This window comes from Haemorhous mexicanus, chromosome 1 (assembly GCF_027477595.1).
Source record: "Haemorhous mexicanus isolate bHaeMex1 chromosome 1, bHaeMex1.pri, whole genome shotgun sequence".
Lineage (NCBI taxonomy): Eukaryota > Metazoa > Chordata > Aves > Passeriformes > Fringillidae > Haemorhous > Haemorhous mexicanus.
The window spans coordinates 53,145,317-53,162,471 of NC_082341.1; the positions used below are offsets into that span (position 1 = coordinate 53,145,317).

Genomic DNA, 17,155 nt, shown 5'->3' on the forward strand with positions numbered 1-17,155 from the left:
ATTTTTCCTTGAATTTCTGATTTCATGATGGGGGCTGTCATAATCCAATGGCTTCTTTTCATGCTCCTCCCATATGCCACTTTTGTTATGAAAGGAGCAGTCTTGGAACTGGGGAAGTAATTGTAAATGAGTTTGACCATTAACAACAACTCATTCTCAGGAGTACTCTGTAGATTTGTTAATGGTGTCAGGTTGAACTGACTTATGTAAGAGTTTGAGAATCCTAATTATTTTAAACTACCAACCTCAGAAACAATTTGTTTAATCAACCTTCTGCTTCTCTTTCATCCATCCAATAAACTCTTTCTTAAACAGTTTTCATGTAAAGATTGAAGACCAATGAAGAATGCAATTTTTTAAAATGATTACTAGATTTTTAATGGAGTTTTTTTGTTGTTCTTTTTTTTTTCTTTTGAGGTGTTTACTTCAGGTTATTTGTCTCATACTCAACAGATACCTTTTTGTGATGTTCATTTTGTAGCAGAAAATTCGTTATTTTTCACCTTCTAGGATGTCAATAGAGCTTCCAAAAGCTCTCTGGAGAAAGGGGGAAAGGATTTTCGAAATGTTAGAAGCTAAAGTGAACATGCAGGTGAGAAAGGAGTTTATCTTTCAAGTTTTCAGGAGCATGAGGGTCTGTCTACAAGGTGAAATTACCTATGGGAAGAAATAGGGTTTGTGTCTCAAACCATGAGCATTAGATATTCAATAGTTAAGCCAGAGAATAAAAACATTATTCTGGAAGTAAAACTTTGGTGATCGTATTAATGCATGCATGACAGCAAGTAGTGAAAAGTAATGATTTGATGAGACAGGTAAGAGTGTATAGGTGGTTTTCTATCCAAGGCAGAGCAGGACATCCTGGAAGACCTTGATTTAATTATTGCATCTGCCAGTTTTTATGTGACCATAGGCAGGGTATTTCATCTGATAATGATTAAGGTTTTTAGTTCTGTGAATTTACTTTTATTGCATTTGGATTGCGAACTCCTTAAAAAGCAAGTACCTTACTATGTGCTCTATAATGAAAAAGAAACTTAAGAGCAATAATGTAATAAAGCTTAATTTTATCATAATGAAATACTGATTTAGTCCAGTGAATAGCATGATGAACTGTGAAGGGCATTAATGATGTTGCATGTGATCTGAAATCTTATACCGAGATCAACCGAACTCCTGATATTTTAATGAAATTTTAGGTAGGAAGAATAATACATGGTTGTGTTAAATGACGGCAGAAAGATATTTTGCCAATTTGCAAGTTCCCATATTATGGGGTCGGCTGTCTGTCTCTGCCCCCACACACGCTCAGGATGGTTCTTGCATGCTGGGTTTCAAAAGGTGAGTCTGGACGCTAGGTTTTTTTGGTCTTCAGAATTGTTTATTATTTCTTATCTATAAAGTCTTTTCTCTGCCCGAAGGATCTGACCAGCACAGCAGCCAAAGGCACTCTGCCCACCCCTAAGGCGGTCGCATCTTTTATAACAAAAACTACGTATATCATATTTACCTTTTGTCCCCAATACCTATCATCTTCGTCACTAACTACACCCTCATCCCAGACCAATCCCCAAATGCCAACACCACTGCAGAAGATGGAAGACAGGAAGAAGAAAGAAGAGCCTGGTGGCACGCCCTGATTCCTCCATCTTGTCTCTACAACCCCCCTGTACCAAAACCCCAAAATTTGTGATTCACCCTATAATGATATCTTCCCTTCACCATTTACACTCAAGTGATTCTCGCAGGTTCCATTTCTTCATACATCGGTGGCACATCTCTAGATGGATCAAAATCAAGCCACCAAGTGCTTTTGGCAACATTCCAAGGCTCCCGAGCCCCCCCCAAGGGTTCTCTCGGTAGCTCTGCACATCAGGAGTGATGTGCTGAGCTCCCACACCATATAACACTGTAAACAAAATTTTAAAAGCCCTTCCTTTGGAATACTTTGAAAAAGAACCAAATCTCACAAAATCCCTTGTATGTGAAAATAGCCTAAAAAGAAGAGTTGCAATATTATCATAATAATTTCAAAGCAAAAGGATAAAGCTAGGAAGCCAAGTATTTCATAATGAATGCAGCATATAGCTTTTAAACAGGGCTAACATATGGGCCACTAATGTGAATGTGAATGCAAATTAGATACTTTTGATTGCTTGAAATAAAGTCAGCGAAATCCAAGCTTCAAAAAGCAAATTTTGTGGATTTAACTACCTGAGTGCCACAGAAAGATTATCATTCTTACAATATTTCCATATGAAAGAAGGTGATGAAGCTAATTTAGGTAATTCTAGGGCAAGCTGCCCTAGATTATTTGAAGATAAACTGTACACTTTCTCTGGCATATTTTTTTCCTGTTTTGTTTCTTGATCCTGTATTGTTTAACCTTTTACTTCTACTCTCTGCTGAATTTGTCACCCAAAATTACTAGGCATCTCGCTTTTAGATGTGGTATAACTTTCTACAAACATGCTAGTTTTGAGATAAAGGGACACAATTGGTGCTGGCTGGAACTAGCAGTCATTGAGAACTTCTTAATGTATAAAGCATGATTTAGCAGATAATGTTCAAGGGCTTCAAGTATCTTCTGGCTTAGTTAAATAGAGGGAGAAGAAGAAATTCTGGTGTAACTTAGTTCAGTAGCACACATTTTGCACCCAGTTTTCCTCTGCTGTGATAGTGGAAGAACTGGAGAGTAGCATTTTCTCCATGAGACACTACCCTTCATGTAAAAACAGTAAGTTACTCCTGGTAAGAGGGAAAATTAAGAAAAAATTTGGTGGTTGCCTACCATCAAACATTTGGCATGGCTCGCCCCCATGCAGCAGCTATGTCTTACCCTCACTGTGACCTGCAATTTTCAGCTACTGCCAGGAGCTCTTGAGAGATGGGTGCCAAAGGAGCTACTTAGTTTGGAGCAGCCCCGGCCAAGTGGGAGTCTGGGTGTTAAGATATATCCACTCCTACTCCATTTCCTGCTGGCCCATCTTAGAGCAAAATCTTAGGCTCTACCAGAAGAATCAAAAGGTGGCTTTTATCACCATATCTTCTGATCCACACTCTTCCCCTCATCTGGGGTCATCAACTATATTCCAAACTGCTGTCCCCTTGCAAAGAAAGCAGCTCTTTATCTCCCTTCACAGCCAGAATTGTCTTGCACCCTGAGACATTTCAGCTGTTCACCACTCTAAACATGATCACATCCACATTTATTTACTGCTGATACATCTGCAGCTGTTCTAAGTACTCCTCTGATGTCTTCCATACCACATCTGGAGATCTTTTTAGTATTCTTCCCATACCCAGGGCACATGTTTACACTAAGCCAAACCACTACAAGACCCACACGATTGCATTACATTCTCCTCATTGCCATAACTTGGGGAAGGGTGCACTGATCCTAAACTACATTTTAACAAAAGAGGAAAATGGCTAAATGAACTCATTTTCATGTTTGCCAATTGTTATGTTGTGTTAGGTTGTTCTGTTCTCCTCTCAGTTTGTATGTTGCATTGTCCTGTTTCCCCCCCCTTAGTTGCAATGGTTCAAGCCTGGTTAATTCTGCCCTCCTCCCCACTGCCTGTCATCCCTGCTCCACCCCCCCAGCCTTATGAATCTTTCCTTTGATCCCTCCCTGGTGCCCTGTCTGTCACTTCGCACTCTCTCCCTTCCCTCTAGAAACTTCTAGCTGGAGCGTCGAGTGATTGGATCAAGAACCAGGACCCCTCCCTCGATGTATTCCCGTTGGTCTGTCCCTAATGTCAATCCCTGCATCCCACTACCCTCTGGTTTCCCAGTCGTCCAGAGGTAGTTTCCTCCCCTGTTTCCCCTGCCCCCTTAAAAGCTGCTGCATTTCTGGGGTGGGGCTCCAACCGGGAAAATTTATTAGAGTCATAAAGGCCTGATTATACCCTCGGCTGGAGTCAGCTCTCTTTCTTTCTGTTGGCTGTTGCTGCGAGCCTCGTCCGATGCAGGGAGCTGCCTTCACAATAGCGTGGGGCTGTATCCCTAGGCGCTGTCTCGGGTGAGACCCCAGAGTGCTTCTGCTGCAAGCAGTGTGCTGGTTGCTTGCCGGGCGAAAGGGGGAGGACAAGCTTCCCCCCCCCCCCCCCCCCCCCCCCCCCCCCCCCCCCGCCCGACAGCTTGCTGCTTCAGCCAATCACTTGCCAATTTGCAAATAAGTGAATTAGCACATTCTGAAATTTACATAAATTCACACGTAGAACTGTGCAACACTTAGCAGCTATGAAACAAAAAACAAAACATAAAACCTCCCAAAAAATAAAACAAAATGAAACAATAATAACGAAAGAATAAAAGAAAAAAATGGCTGTGCAAAAAGGAAAGGAAAACAGCTCCAGAATAGAATTTTTTTTGTTTTTTATACAGATACATAACTGGGAAAACCAGAAACAATCTATTAGTATAAGTCGTACCCATTTATATATGTCCTGAAACTGGACTTCATGATTCAAAACATTGATTTGGGTGCTCTTCTTTCTTGGAAAACCATAAAAAACAATTGCAAAGACTAGGAAGAAAATTTGTTGCAAAAATAAAAATGCAACACCTTGGCATTGGTGAGTGACAGCAAAGTGTTTTGGAACACTTAGAAGATTTTCCATCTTCTACACTGTGTTTTTCAGATCAACATTACTCACCCCTAGCTGTGCACTTGTACTCTGACAATTATACTGATTAAAGCAAATGATGTTTTTAAATCATGGCTGTGATAAAATTTAAATTGAGCCTGAAGGACTTTGTGGGCCGCTGATGTTGCACTCATTTTCATATGTGAGGCTTAGCTAGCAAGGTCACTGAGCTCAGGCTGCAGCCTGACTTGTTTTTGTTCAGAGGAATCAAGGTAGCAAACAGGTGTATGGTGTTTGCAGCCAGATTACTTCAGCTAGCAGTTGGTCTTGTCTTTCTTTATCCATGTCTTCCTTTTTCTTCAAAACTGTGCAGCAGCTTGAATTGGCAGCAGCACCTTCTTACAGGATGGCAGCTCTGGAGTATGTATTTACATCCTCACTTATTTGAGGGAATGCTGCTTGTAGTTGGACAGCTAATGTATAATCCTCGTTGTCTGTTCCTTTCCAAGTGCTGCTGTCTTCAACTAGTTAAAATCTCAGCAGAGAAAACTGGCTGACACTGTCAGTGAATATTAATGACTTGGTCCGTGCTAGTTATTTTATTAGGAGAGGTGTAGTCACCATGCATAGGCATGGCAAGGAGTGATGTATGGAACCTAAGGGGTAGATGATGGTATTTTATGCTAACAGAAGTGTAATTGTTGACAGTATACTCTGCTTTACCTGCAAAGCTTGGAATAATGGCTACTAAAAAAGTATACTGTCATTCTCAAAAAATTATAAGCACTTTGCTAGTCCACACCCTGTTATTGTTACACAAGCCACTCCCTTCATCAGTGGTTCTGACCTCTTTTTTAGCAGATATTTACAAGTTAAAATTTAAAGGGGATAGCTGTGTACAATGCAGTGACCTAATTACTGTGTAAAGGCGACAGAGGCCTCTTCTTGAAAATGCCTTTTTATAAGCTGTTTTTTTTTTATTGGCGCAAAAATGGTAGGTTTGGCTGGATTTTTTTGAACTCTAAAAGCAAGACAGAAAAATAAAGGAAGTCAAAGTAATATTGCCTTGATTTTGCCGAACTGTATTTTTTTTTTTTTTTTTGCATTATAGAAATCAAATAATACTTAGGAACATTTAGGAAAGCAGAAGAGCTATTAAATATTGAAGCTTCAATTTTAAAATTCAACTAAAGCATGTTCATTCTGAAATGCCTTGATACCACACATTCAGGAATCTTGCCAAAGTGTTTTAGACCATTGCTTGTACTAGATAAAAACAGTTGCAATGAGTTAGTCCCTTGCTACTCCTGCTACAGAGGTAACTGGACTGGAACCTGACTTTCTGTTAGGAAGAATGTGATGGTATGACATATGAGAAAAACTGGTACTTCCAAAATAGCTGGAAAGATTTGCAGCCCTCAAAGTCTTACAGGTTCTTTCCTCCCAGATTTAAATGCCATATTCCACACTGAATATGTTTAGATAGTAGTTTCACTTACTACTTTGTAGACCTCAGTAATTAATCTAGCAATGTTCCCCTTAATGTGGATGACACAATCTGTACAGGTAGAGACAATTTTGTCAAGCACAAAAACATAATCCTTCTGCCCCTGAAGCAATGCATAAGTTATCTGACACTCTTCTTACATTTCTTCTTGTGAGAGTTAGCAACTATTTTAGTTTCTCTCATTTTATATACTTTCATGTCATGGCTAGAAAAGAGAATTCTGTTGCTTACCTCCCTTCCTTAAGTTCCAGGAGAACAGAGCTGAGTAGGTTAGCTTTTAAAAGATAATTTCATTTCCTTAATGGGTCATTTTGATTTTTCAAATCTTTGAGGTCATAGGCAGAAGTTGAAATGGTTTTATTTGCACTGGAAAAAATATATCCACTTTGTACTAAGCAAGAGGTTTACATATCTAAAACCAAAGAGTGCACAGCCTCATCTGGCACAGAAATTATGAGGGAGCTCCTGTACTGTCAGTACCTGGTGATATTCACATGCACAATCTACTTTGTAGACAGAAAGACCCCAAAGTTTTGGCAATGTCAAGTATTAAACTGAAGCAGAGAGGAGCTGAAAGGGTGAAATATCCTGCCAGATAGGATGGCAAAACCATTCATGTAAATATTTGTAATTGAAGTGGTATTTCTCCAGGCAATTTGCTCTTTGTGTGTATTTCTGATTCTCTGAAAACAGGCAGATGAGGGGCCGAAGAAGAATAATGTGCAAAGTCTTGCCTTGTTCCGGACTTCTCAGGTGATCTGAAGTATGTAACTTATCTCCTCTGAGACTTTCCTGACCACCTGCCTTAGAAAAATATAGTTCATAAAGATAAATCTTTTAGAGGTTGTACAGACTTAGAAATGTCATCATGGAGGTGATGTGTATTAAAAAGATTGCAGAAAAAAGTACAACTGCCAGGGTTTAGACTTAATCTTGATACCCTTCAAGTAGATATGCTGACTTTGGATAAAGATTTTTCATCCAATTTCTCTAGCAAATAGGTGCCAGCAAGTCTATCTATGCATGCAGGTTCTAAGACTTCACTGTCTCTCTAGAATTCTCAAGTTAAAACACAGGAGAGTTGTTTTACATTTAGGACTAGGAAGTATCCTGTCTGCTAGTGAGGCTCTGTCCTGGGGTGACTTTATGACGTTTGTATCCCCATTCATCTGTTTAGCCCAGAAATAAGTTTTGCATGGTTCCTAGAGCAAAGCCGGTGAGAGAAAGAAGCATGGAGTTCATTATCAAAACCTGCACTTGCTCCCCTGCATCCTTCTCCTGGACTGTGTTGTCTGCAGAACAGACAGAGGGCATGAGAGAGCTCTCCTTTGCTTTTCAGTTAGTTTTTAGCTAGCTGAGGTAGAGAAATTCCCTGGACTGTGTTTTTTCTTTTTCTTGGAACTGTTCAAAAACCCAGAAGAGCACCAGGAGCTCACACGTGTGGCCACCACAGCCTGGCCAGGGCCACTGTCCTAGGTTACAATATAAAGATGTATTCTATTCCAATCCTCAAGAGCTGCTGAAACCAGGAGGGGCATTGTTTTTTTCTTATCTCCCGTTAATGGGCCCATCAATGTCTTGCCACATGACTCAGAGATAACTCCCTCCAAGAGCCATTTCTATTTAGTGGGCAATCAAGGACCCACTGCATGACTCATTAGAATGATAACTGTCCATTTTGAGATGCTCTGCATAGGAGGGAGGAGCTAAGCATCCCTACCTGGATATAATCTGGGGTGTGGGACAGAGCAGTGAGTCTTTCCACTCGATTCCTAGAGGAATGGCTGTCTTTTTCCCCTGAATCCTCAGAGGAAGACTACACCATTTCTACAGGATCACTGTTCCAAGAGAACCACATTTGCCACTCCAGGAGGACTGCAGCCACCAATCCAACTGGACTGCTGCCAACACCCTGACCATCAGGGTGTCAGGTTGTAGTCTGACTTTCTCAGTGGATTTTTTTCTTTTGTATTATTGCATGTATTTTAGTTTTCTTTTCCCTTTTCCTAATAAATTGTATTTCTGACTTGGAGTCTCTCTCTGGTTTTGCTTTCAAACCAGACCACTCACCTCCGGAGGGACGGATAACAGACTGAGTGAGCTGAACTGCAGCCCATGATGGGAACTGAGTTTGTCATCTCTTTGGAGTGGTGAGAGGTTTTATTGTTTAATGTTCATTTTTTTTGTGCTGGTAAATGCTTTGCCTGTTAAATAAACAGGTTTTTTCCACTTTTCTTCAGGGAAATCTTTTCCCAAAATAGTTGTTGGAGGGGCGGCTTGAATCTACTTTCTAGAGGAACCCCTTTGGAGGCTTTCTCCCAAATTTGCCCTAAACTGGGACAGGCACATAGCAGGCATGGAGCTGCTTTGCAATCACTTTGTAATAAATGGATAGTGTGATGTTGGCTCTCGTGAATGTTAAATGCATGTTATAAGGTTGAAAGAAATTCTATTAAGATATGATGGTTTTTATCTGAATTTTGTAATGTTGAAAGTTGATCTCCAACCATTGGGAAAGCAGAAGCACGAAGGACTGCACAGACTCCAAGAGGCAGGACAAAGGAGGAGATGGGTCAGAAGAGTGACATATGCATGAGTGTGGGGGAGATTGGCTTACAAGGGGGTTGGCTTACCAGGGGTTTGGCTTGTCAACAGCATATATAAGGGTTGTTATGGGTGTAGGTGATGTGCCTCTAGCTGCAGCTAAGCACCCAGCACTGTCCCTTTTTCCTTATTCAGTCACTTGTTGTGGTTCAATAAACCTATTTAAAATTTTAAAAAGTGAGGCATCATTTTTTACAACTGAGGACTTCTTGGGGATGAAAACTTTGTCTCCATGGCCCTAGCAGATTTCGGGTGAGAGGTGCACCCTGCCGATTTTGGCAACTTGATCGGCTTCTTCTGGTGTCATCAGTGATTTGCAGGTCAACACCCCAGGGACAACAAGGGATCAAATAAGGAAAGAGAAGAGGGGGAAACAGGATAAAGGCCCCCTGAAAACTGTGGAAATAAATCTACCACCTTTTAATGCACAAAAAGGTCTGTACGGTGCATGTGGAAGGGGGAGGCAGAATACAGGAGCTTGATTGGTGTGTGAGACACAGACCGGACAGTGAAATGAACGTGAAGTCTTTCTAAGCCATGGTTTCATATCTCCACGAGGAGACTGGCCAGCGAATAGACTAAGTGAAAGGTAGAGACTGAATGAGCCCTGGAATAGCTTGGTAAGAAGCTAGGATGGCGGTTAGGGAAATGGAATTGCGTTGGTCAGATTGCCTGTAATCTGAGTACAGGAACCTCATCTCCAGTCAGTACTGCACAGGATCCGGATCTGAGTCTGTCAGAGCTTAAGGATGGTTGTGTGTATTTGGGGTGTGTTAGACTGCAGGCGAGACATGGCAAAACAACTCCCAAACAGGCATTTGGCCAGAAGTAGATGAGATTTCCTCATGTTAGGAAACTCCCAAAAGAGAACAGTTCAAGCAGCAGGCTGCAAGAGGCAGAACACAAAGAGGTGGTAGGATAGTTGGAGTGATAACACAACATGCCCAAATAGGGACAAGGTGTAGGACTAATTAGGCTTGTAGGACTGAGGGTTGGGAGGGATCTGTACCCTCTAACCAAGAGAATCTGGACTAGCCAGATTACAGACATCTGGAACTACCAGACTGAGGATTGCGGGTGGGGATCCTGAAAAACCCAGGAGCATCAGACAAAATTTTAGAGTGAAAGCAGGGATTGAGTAGGAACAGGAGCTTCAGGGAGGATGCTGGATTGAGAGCTGTGAGACAGGATTGAGGGTTGTGAGAGGAGACAGAGGGATGGGGTCTGAATTGGGGTTGACTTGACTAGCAGGGCTTGGACAAGTGCCCCAGATTGGACTGTGCCATATGGTGAGTGATGATTGGAAGTGAACACTGAACTAAAAAGTACTCTATCGCTGTGTTGCTGTTTGATTGTGGCTGCCTGGAGGGAGGCAGGTTTTTGTTGCAGGGACTTGTGATTTGCTGTCTGGAAGGAGGAGGGTTTTTGTTGTGGGGATGGTGATTGGCTGCCTGGAGGGAGGGATGCAGGTTTTTAGTTGTTTGGCTGCCTGGAGGGAGGCCGGCTTCGTAATTGATTATACAGAAAGTGAAATAGAAAAAGGATGGATTAAAGGATCTCTTAAATGAAGCACAGAAGGCGTGTATCAGGATGGATGAGGAAAAACTGAAAGGCAAAGGCCAGAGTAATGGAAACCATCATTAGAGAAGGAAGACAGCATGCAAGGATCAACCCTTGTAAGGGAAAGGGACCCCACTTGGGAAAGGATAAGTGGAATATAGGGGGCATTCAGTGGGATATGATTCCATGGGACAGGATCCCTAAGCAGGAAATCAGGAAACCTAGGACCAATTCATTTTTATTGCAAGAAAAATGGACATTTTAAGAGAAAATGTCCCTGAAGAGAAAGGGACAAGAGGGTTTTTAAAAATGATCAAGAGTGGGAGGTGAAAGATTAAGGGTGTCAGGGGCTTTACCTCCTGGGGACAAAGTACCATCATGAACCCTTGATAACTTTAAAAATAGGACCCCAGAAGGAGAGTTTGAATTCTTGGTAGACACGGGAACTGAAAGAACTTGTGTTTGTAAAATTCCAAAGGGATGTGAGAAGAGCCAAAATATAGTGCAAGTAAGGGTGCAAAAGGGGAAGGGTTGAAAGCACTAGTCATAAAGCAAGTAAGGTTTGAAGGGACAAATAAACTAGGAATCAGGGATATTCTATTCTATATTCTGTTCTAGAGGCAGGATGCAATTTATTGGGGCAGGATTTGCAGTTGTCGTTAGGCATTGGTGCGCTCCCAGAGGAAGGGAAAATGGTTGTTAAGCTTCTCAGACTAAGAGAGGAAGATGAGGAAAGGATTCAAGAAATATTGTGAACAAAACCTGGAAATTGAAGCAAGTTAAACATCGCTCCTATAATAATAAAAATAGCTGACCACCCAGTTTGGGTATGGCAATACCCACTCTCCTTGGAAGGCAGACGAGGACTGCAGTCAGTTGTCCGAGAATTGCTTAAAGAAGGGACTTTAGAACCGTGTATGTCACCTGTAAAACACCCATATTACCAGTAAAAAAAGTCAGATGGAACTTTCTGGCTTGTCCAAGACCTAAGGGAGGTGAATAAAAGAACTGTGTATCAATATCCGGTAGTGACCAACCCCTACATGCTATTAAGTAATATTCCCCCATTGCATCAGCGGTTTAGTGTGATAGACATCAAAGATGCTTTTTGGGCTTGTCCATTAGAAGAGAAAAGTTGGGATATATTTTCTTTTGAATAGGAAGACCCCAATTCAGGGAGAAGGCAACAATTTAGGTGGATAAGGTTACCCCAAGGGTTTTCTGAAACCCCAAATTTATTTGGACAAGCACTAGGAGAAGTATTACATCTTTTCCCCACCACACCTGAAATAAAACTTATCCAGTATGTGGATGATTTACTTCTTTCAGGAGAGGATGAAAAGAAAGTCCACTAGTCCACCATAGTGTTATTAAATTTTAGGTGAAACCAAGGTCTTAGAGTATCAAAAGGAAAGCTTCAATTTGTAAAATGTGAAGTAAAATACCTAGGACAGATAATTTGTCAAGGGAGCCAGCAACTGAATCCTGAGAGAATTACAGGAATAGTCTCACTTCTGTGGCCTAAAACTTAAGAGGGAGTTTAGAAGGCTTCTAGGCTTGTTAGGATATTGCAGGCTATGGATTGAAGGGTATACTCAGGCAAGACTATTGAATCAGGTGCCCCCAACATAGGGAATAATGTGCTCTGATTCCATGATTCAGAAGGCTGAACAAATCCTTCATTAGGCTCTATTATATTATTCTACACTATACTACACTATACTAAAGAAAAACCCATGACCCTTTCCAGACAGTCAAGACACAGCTTTGACCCAAGTGGTCAATCAGTCCAAACAACCATCACCAGAGTCCAATTAACAAACTCCTCTTCAGTAATCAATCTCCATAACACATTCCACATGGGCCAAACAACAGGAGCAGCAAGTAGAAATAAGAATTGCTTTCTCTTCTCTCTCTGAGCTTTCTCACTGCCTTCCCCAGGAAAAATTCTGGGAGAGAGAATTATGTCTCTCTCTCTGTTCAAAGAGTATGTGAATACCACACAAGACCAGGTTGGCCCCCGTACTCGCCACCAAGAAGACTATATAAACCTGTTAGGGGTCGCAACTCCATAGACATGGTAGATGGGAGTAAAAGTCATACCAGACCTCTATAATTTCCTTTTTGTCTATTACTCCTTAGTTGTCTTTTCCTTCGTGGAATCCAAACAAAATTCTTGTTACAAATGTTACCAATCACTTTACCTAATAAAAATTCTAGGTTCTTTTTTCACAGTCTATACTCACATCAATGGATACTGTTCTGACCCATCCAAACTAGAAACTTGTACACTTAACAGACAGAAATATTGGGTTGCAGAAAATCTAGGACAAGGTGGTCAGTGGCTGGAAAGTAAATGTCCAGAAGGGGAAAGAGAGGTTTGTTTTACAATTGTCCTCCAGGGTGGAGCCCAGGATTTGGTGAAAGAGCAGGTAGTATGACAAAAAAGCACATAAAGGGATCTAACCTTAAGCAAATCCAACATGAAATAGGAATCCCTAGATTAGGGAAAAGCCTGTTTGTGGACTTAGGGGAGAGGATAAGCAGATAACTAAACATAATCAACTGCTAGGTTTGTGGGGGAGCCATAATGATGGAGGAATGGCCAAGGAGGGGCAGTAGCTTGGCCCCTGTTGAAATGGAATCAAACAAATATAAAAGGGAAGAGTTGACCAGAAGGGTGGATCTTAAGTTAAATGGTAATAGGGGGAGAGTGTCTCTGGCGCATCAGGAAGCATTTTCTTAACAATGTAGGAAGTACCCCTTGCAAGAGATATAAATTCAGTAATGGGACTTTTGCATGGTGGATCCCCAAAGAACCAATGGAGTATTGGGCCCAGAGACAAATGGATGATAAAGGATTGCAAATATAACAATGACACTGGACTCTTCCTGTGCAATGATCTGCGTAAGAATCCTTATGCTGAAATCCCAGAGATATCCAAATTTTGGGAAGATATCAATCAACAAAGTAACAACTATTGGAGGGTACCAGATGGCCTATTCTAGATATGTGGGAAGAGAGCTTCCCCCTTTTTTCCCTGGTGGAGAGGGAGGTATGCTCTGGGAATTATACAGCCTGGACTTTTTTCTCTTACCTGGGAAGGATGGGGAGATTTAAGGGTACTGGTTTATGAGGCTTTATAAAGAGATAAAAGGGAACTAATTGGAGGATCTCAAAAACAAGGAAATAAGGAATGGCCTCCTAAATGAATGTTGGAAATGTATGGGCCAACCACATGGGCACAAGATGGAAGTTGGGTATATCAAACTCCAATCCATATGCTAAATCAAATCATAAGACTCCGAGCATTTGCAGAGGTAATAACTAACAAAACTGCTTTAGCATTGGAATTAATATCTAACCAACAAAGACAAACAAGGGCCACTGTATAGCAGAACAGGTTGGCCTTGGACTACCTATTAGCAGAGGAAGGGGGTGTCTGTGGGAAGTTCAATATATCTGATTGTTGTGTCAATATATCTGATTGTTGTTTGAAAACAGATGACAACAGGGATGCCATCCTGGATATCGCCAAAGATATCAGGAAAATAGCCCATGTCTCAGTCCAAAAATGGGAATCAATGCTAAAAGCCAACTGGTGGGACAACTTACTGGGGATGGAGTGGTGGAAAAAGTTAGGCTTCCTCCTCATGTGTACAGTGGCAGGATTATTATTTCTTCCTTGTATGATGCCCTGTTTCATTTGATTAATCACAAGAGTAATTCAGGGTATGCGGATAGTGACAACACCTATGGACCCAAAATAGGCTATACCCAGAATGGCACAAAGAGTAATGGTGCTGTAAAAGCAGAATAAACTAGAGGACCCCTTCAAATAAGCCAAACAGATCTATGAACCACATGAGTGGATCCTCAAAGGAATCAAAATTGTCACTCAAGCCAAATAACTTACAAAAATGGAAAAGGGGGGATTGAAATAAATGGACAGTGTGGTGTTGGCTCTCGTGAATGTTAAATGCGTGTTGTAAGGTCGAAAGAAATTCTATTAAGATCTGGTGGTTTTTATCTGAATTTTGTAATGTTGAAAGTTGATCTCCAACCATTGGGAAAGCAGAAGAACAAAGGACTGCACAGACTCCAAGAGGCAGGACAAAGGAGGAGATGGGTCAGAAGAGTGACATAGGCATGAGTGTGGAGGGTTGGCTTATCAGGGGTTTGGCTTGTCAACAGCATATATAAGGGTTGTTATGGGTGTAGGTGATGTGCCTCTGGCTGCAGCTAAGCACCCAGCATTGTCCCTTTTTCCTTATTCAGTCACTTGTTGTGGTTCAATAAACCTTTTTAAAATTTTAAAAAGTGAGGCATCCTTTCTCACAACTTTAAATAACGATTTTGAAAAAAACAACATGTAATCTTATCTGTGAGATAAAACAGGTGTTGGGAGTTAGGATTTTTTCCTTTTGTTTCTTTCCCTCATGGAATTTTGTCCCTTAAATTGCTGGAAAACAATTACTACGGATACTTAAGAAAACAAAAGATGTAGTTGTGCGTCACAACATTGCATTGAAATGGCCCTGACTGGGAGTGGGTTGCAAGTGATAAGGTGAGGTGGTTACTCTGGAGTTTTGGGGCTGGGTTTTTTGTCAGTCAGGTTTCTAGGTTTGGGGGAAGAAGGAGCTGTTTGCTGTTTTCTCTGCCACCTGACTGCTCGGAGCTCAGAACCAGTGCATATGGTGCCAAAACATTGGGGTTGGCTACCGCTGGACCTGTAGCACGTTGCCACGGCCACTCCTGTGTGTTGGACTCCAAGATCCCGGTCTGCTGTGATTTTCGTGCACTGCAAGTCTGCTTAATTACTTTTTTTTTTGTTTCCCAGACGTTTTGGGGGGGGACGGGGAGGGGGGGGTGTGTCCCCACATGGGCCACCTTTGCGCGGTAGCTTGGCAATCACGATCAGCTGCCGCCAGTGACTTCCCGTCTCGGCTAAGCCACCATTAACTGCATGGTCTCCAAACTCGCACTAGAGCACCCCCTGCAGCCACAGGGGAATCATTGCACCTGCTCTGCCTCCTGGGAGCCACCAGCACCCTGCCACCAGCCCAACTACAGCAAAGGAGAAATTAAAGAGCAGGAAGAGTCCATCGGGAAAGGGGTCATATTCTCCATTCCAAGGGAGGTTCCTAGCTTTCTTGGCAGGTACCTGTCTTTCAAACCAAGACAATAGGCTACCATTGTGCTGAGACACAAAATTTCCTCACGTGAAGACATTAGCTTTGCTGAGCATGGGCATAATTGAAAACCAAGCAGAAAACTGACTAAGTGAATTTAGATTAGCATCTTCACAGCAAATGTTTGAGGGCAGTTTTCAGGTATCTCCTGTGCTCATACTCCCAGCTGAGGGTGTTTTGCAAAAGAAGAAAAAGTCATGAGTAATCAACCAGTCTTTTTTTTTTTTTTTTTTTTTTTTTTTTTTTTTTTTTTTTTTTTTTCCCTATAGCAGGAGCAAAGAGCAGTGTGGCAGTGAAGGTTTGAAGATCATATTTGGTCTCTCTCTGATTGTGGCAGTGGGGTTTGGAAGATTATATGTTTAGTCTCTGCCTCCACTTGTCTTCCTGCCTTTTCTCCGTGGCAGTTATGATAATTACAGATTCTTCCCTGTCTATCCTCCAAAATTCTGCCTCTGAAGCCTGTCTCATAACTCTTTACACCCATTTATCCAGAAGATTCGCTGTCAGTTATGATATTTACCTTCTGTCATTGGTATGTACCTTTCCTGCTCTATTTTATGTTTTCATTTGTCCCCCCAGACCCCTCCTATCTAGCCCTTGATTCATTAGACGGTCTTGGACCCACGCGGTTCTGCATCACCTGCCCTGCTTCCATGCGGCATTGTAGCCTCGGTGCTGCTCCCACCTCAGGAAAGAATAAAGGCAGCTCGGAGAAGCAAGCAAAGAGTCCTTCCTTTTTCCTTTGCTCTGACCCTTCGACATGGGTCCGCATTTATTGGCCATTCCTGGTGGTCTGCGATGCCGGCCAGTGGCCGAACCGCGATCCTGCCTGCTGCAGCTATAGCGGGCTGCGGCCACTCCTGGCACGCGTGCCGAAAGCGAAAGGAGATCGAAGCACGCAGGCGACTGGTACAATCGTCCCTCCCACGATCGGGATGCGATGTCAGAGCAGGGGTCAAGAAGGGGTCAAGTGTGCCAGAGCACTGGAGCCAAACTGAGGCAGGCAGCCTGAGAGAATCCTTTTATCTCCCTGGGAGTGAAAAGTCTGTGGGGCCAGAAACCTCTTTATCATTAGCATTTCTTAGGAAGCAAGGGAGAGTGAGTCTGCCTTGTGTTTTTATTCACTGAATAATTTGGGTGTTGCAAGCAGGAACTCCAGGCTGGAGTTATGTCACGTTATGTCCCTTTTCTTTCTGTGCTGCACTAGGATCTAGGCCTGGCACTGGGGTCTGTCAAAACCCCTGCCTGTAAAGTTTCTGTAGTACCAGATGTGCAATATAGGACTTGAGACAACATTTCATTCTCTCTTTATTCTGATTAATCTTGTCAGAGAAATAAAAGACTGTATATAAAACACATAAAGCACTTAAACACATCTTTAGAATAGTTTTGAGTAATTAGGAGTTTCACAATGCCTGTCAGCACAAGAACACTTTTAATAATGTTTTCTTATTTTATATTTTTATGCTGGTACTTCCTGTCTTGATCACAATTACAGAAAATTAGAGTAAGAAAGGTAAAAGATTATATTTGATTGTTTTCTACTTTCCCAAAGTAAATGTGATCTGATTTGTTTCACATTTAAATAAAAATTTACATAATTTCCTATTTAACAGTATTGTTATTCTTTTTTGGAATTAATTAATCCTGTAGGCAGATTTATCTTTGGCTCTGTTAAAAATGGGACCAGACTCCTGGT

At 41.8% G+C, this 17,155-nt stretch overlaps 1 long non-coding RNA gene across 1 annotated transcript; it reads left to right on the forward strand.

Annotated features, from left to right (window-relative positions):
- The first annotated feature begins 425 nt into the window (after positions 1-425).
- Positions 426-8,499, forward strand: LOC132340533 (uncharacterized). The gene is made up of 2 exons (XR_009490010.1): positions 426-592; positions 8,161-8,499. It is a non-coding gene; the product is annotated as an uncharacterized LOC132340533 (long non-coding RNA).
- The last annotated feature ends 8,656 nt before the right edge of the window (positions 8,500-17,155 follow it).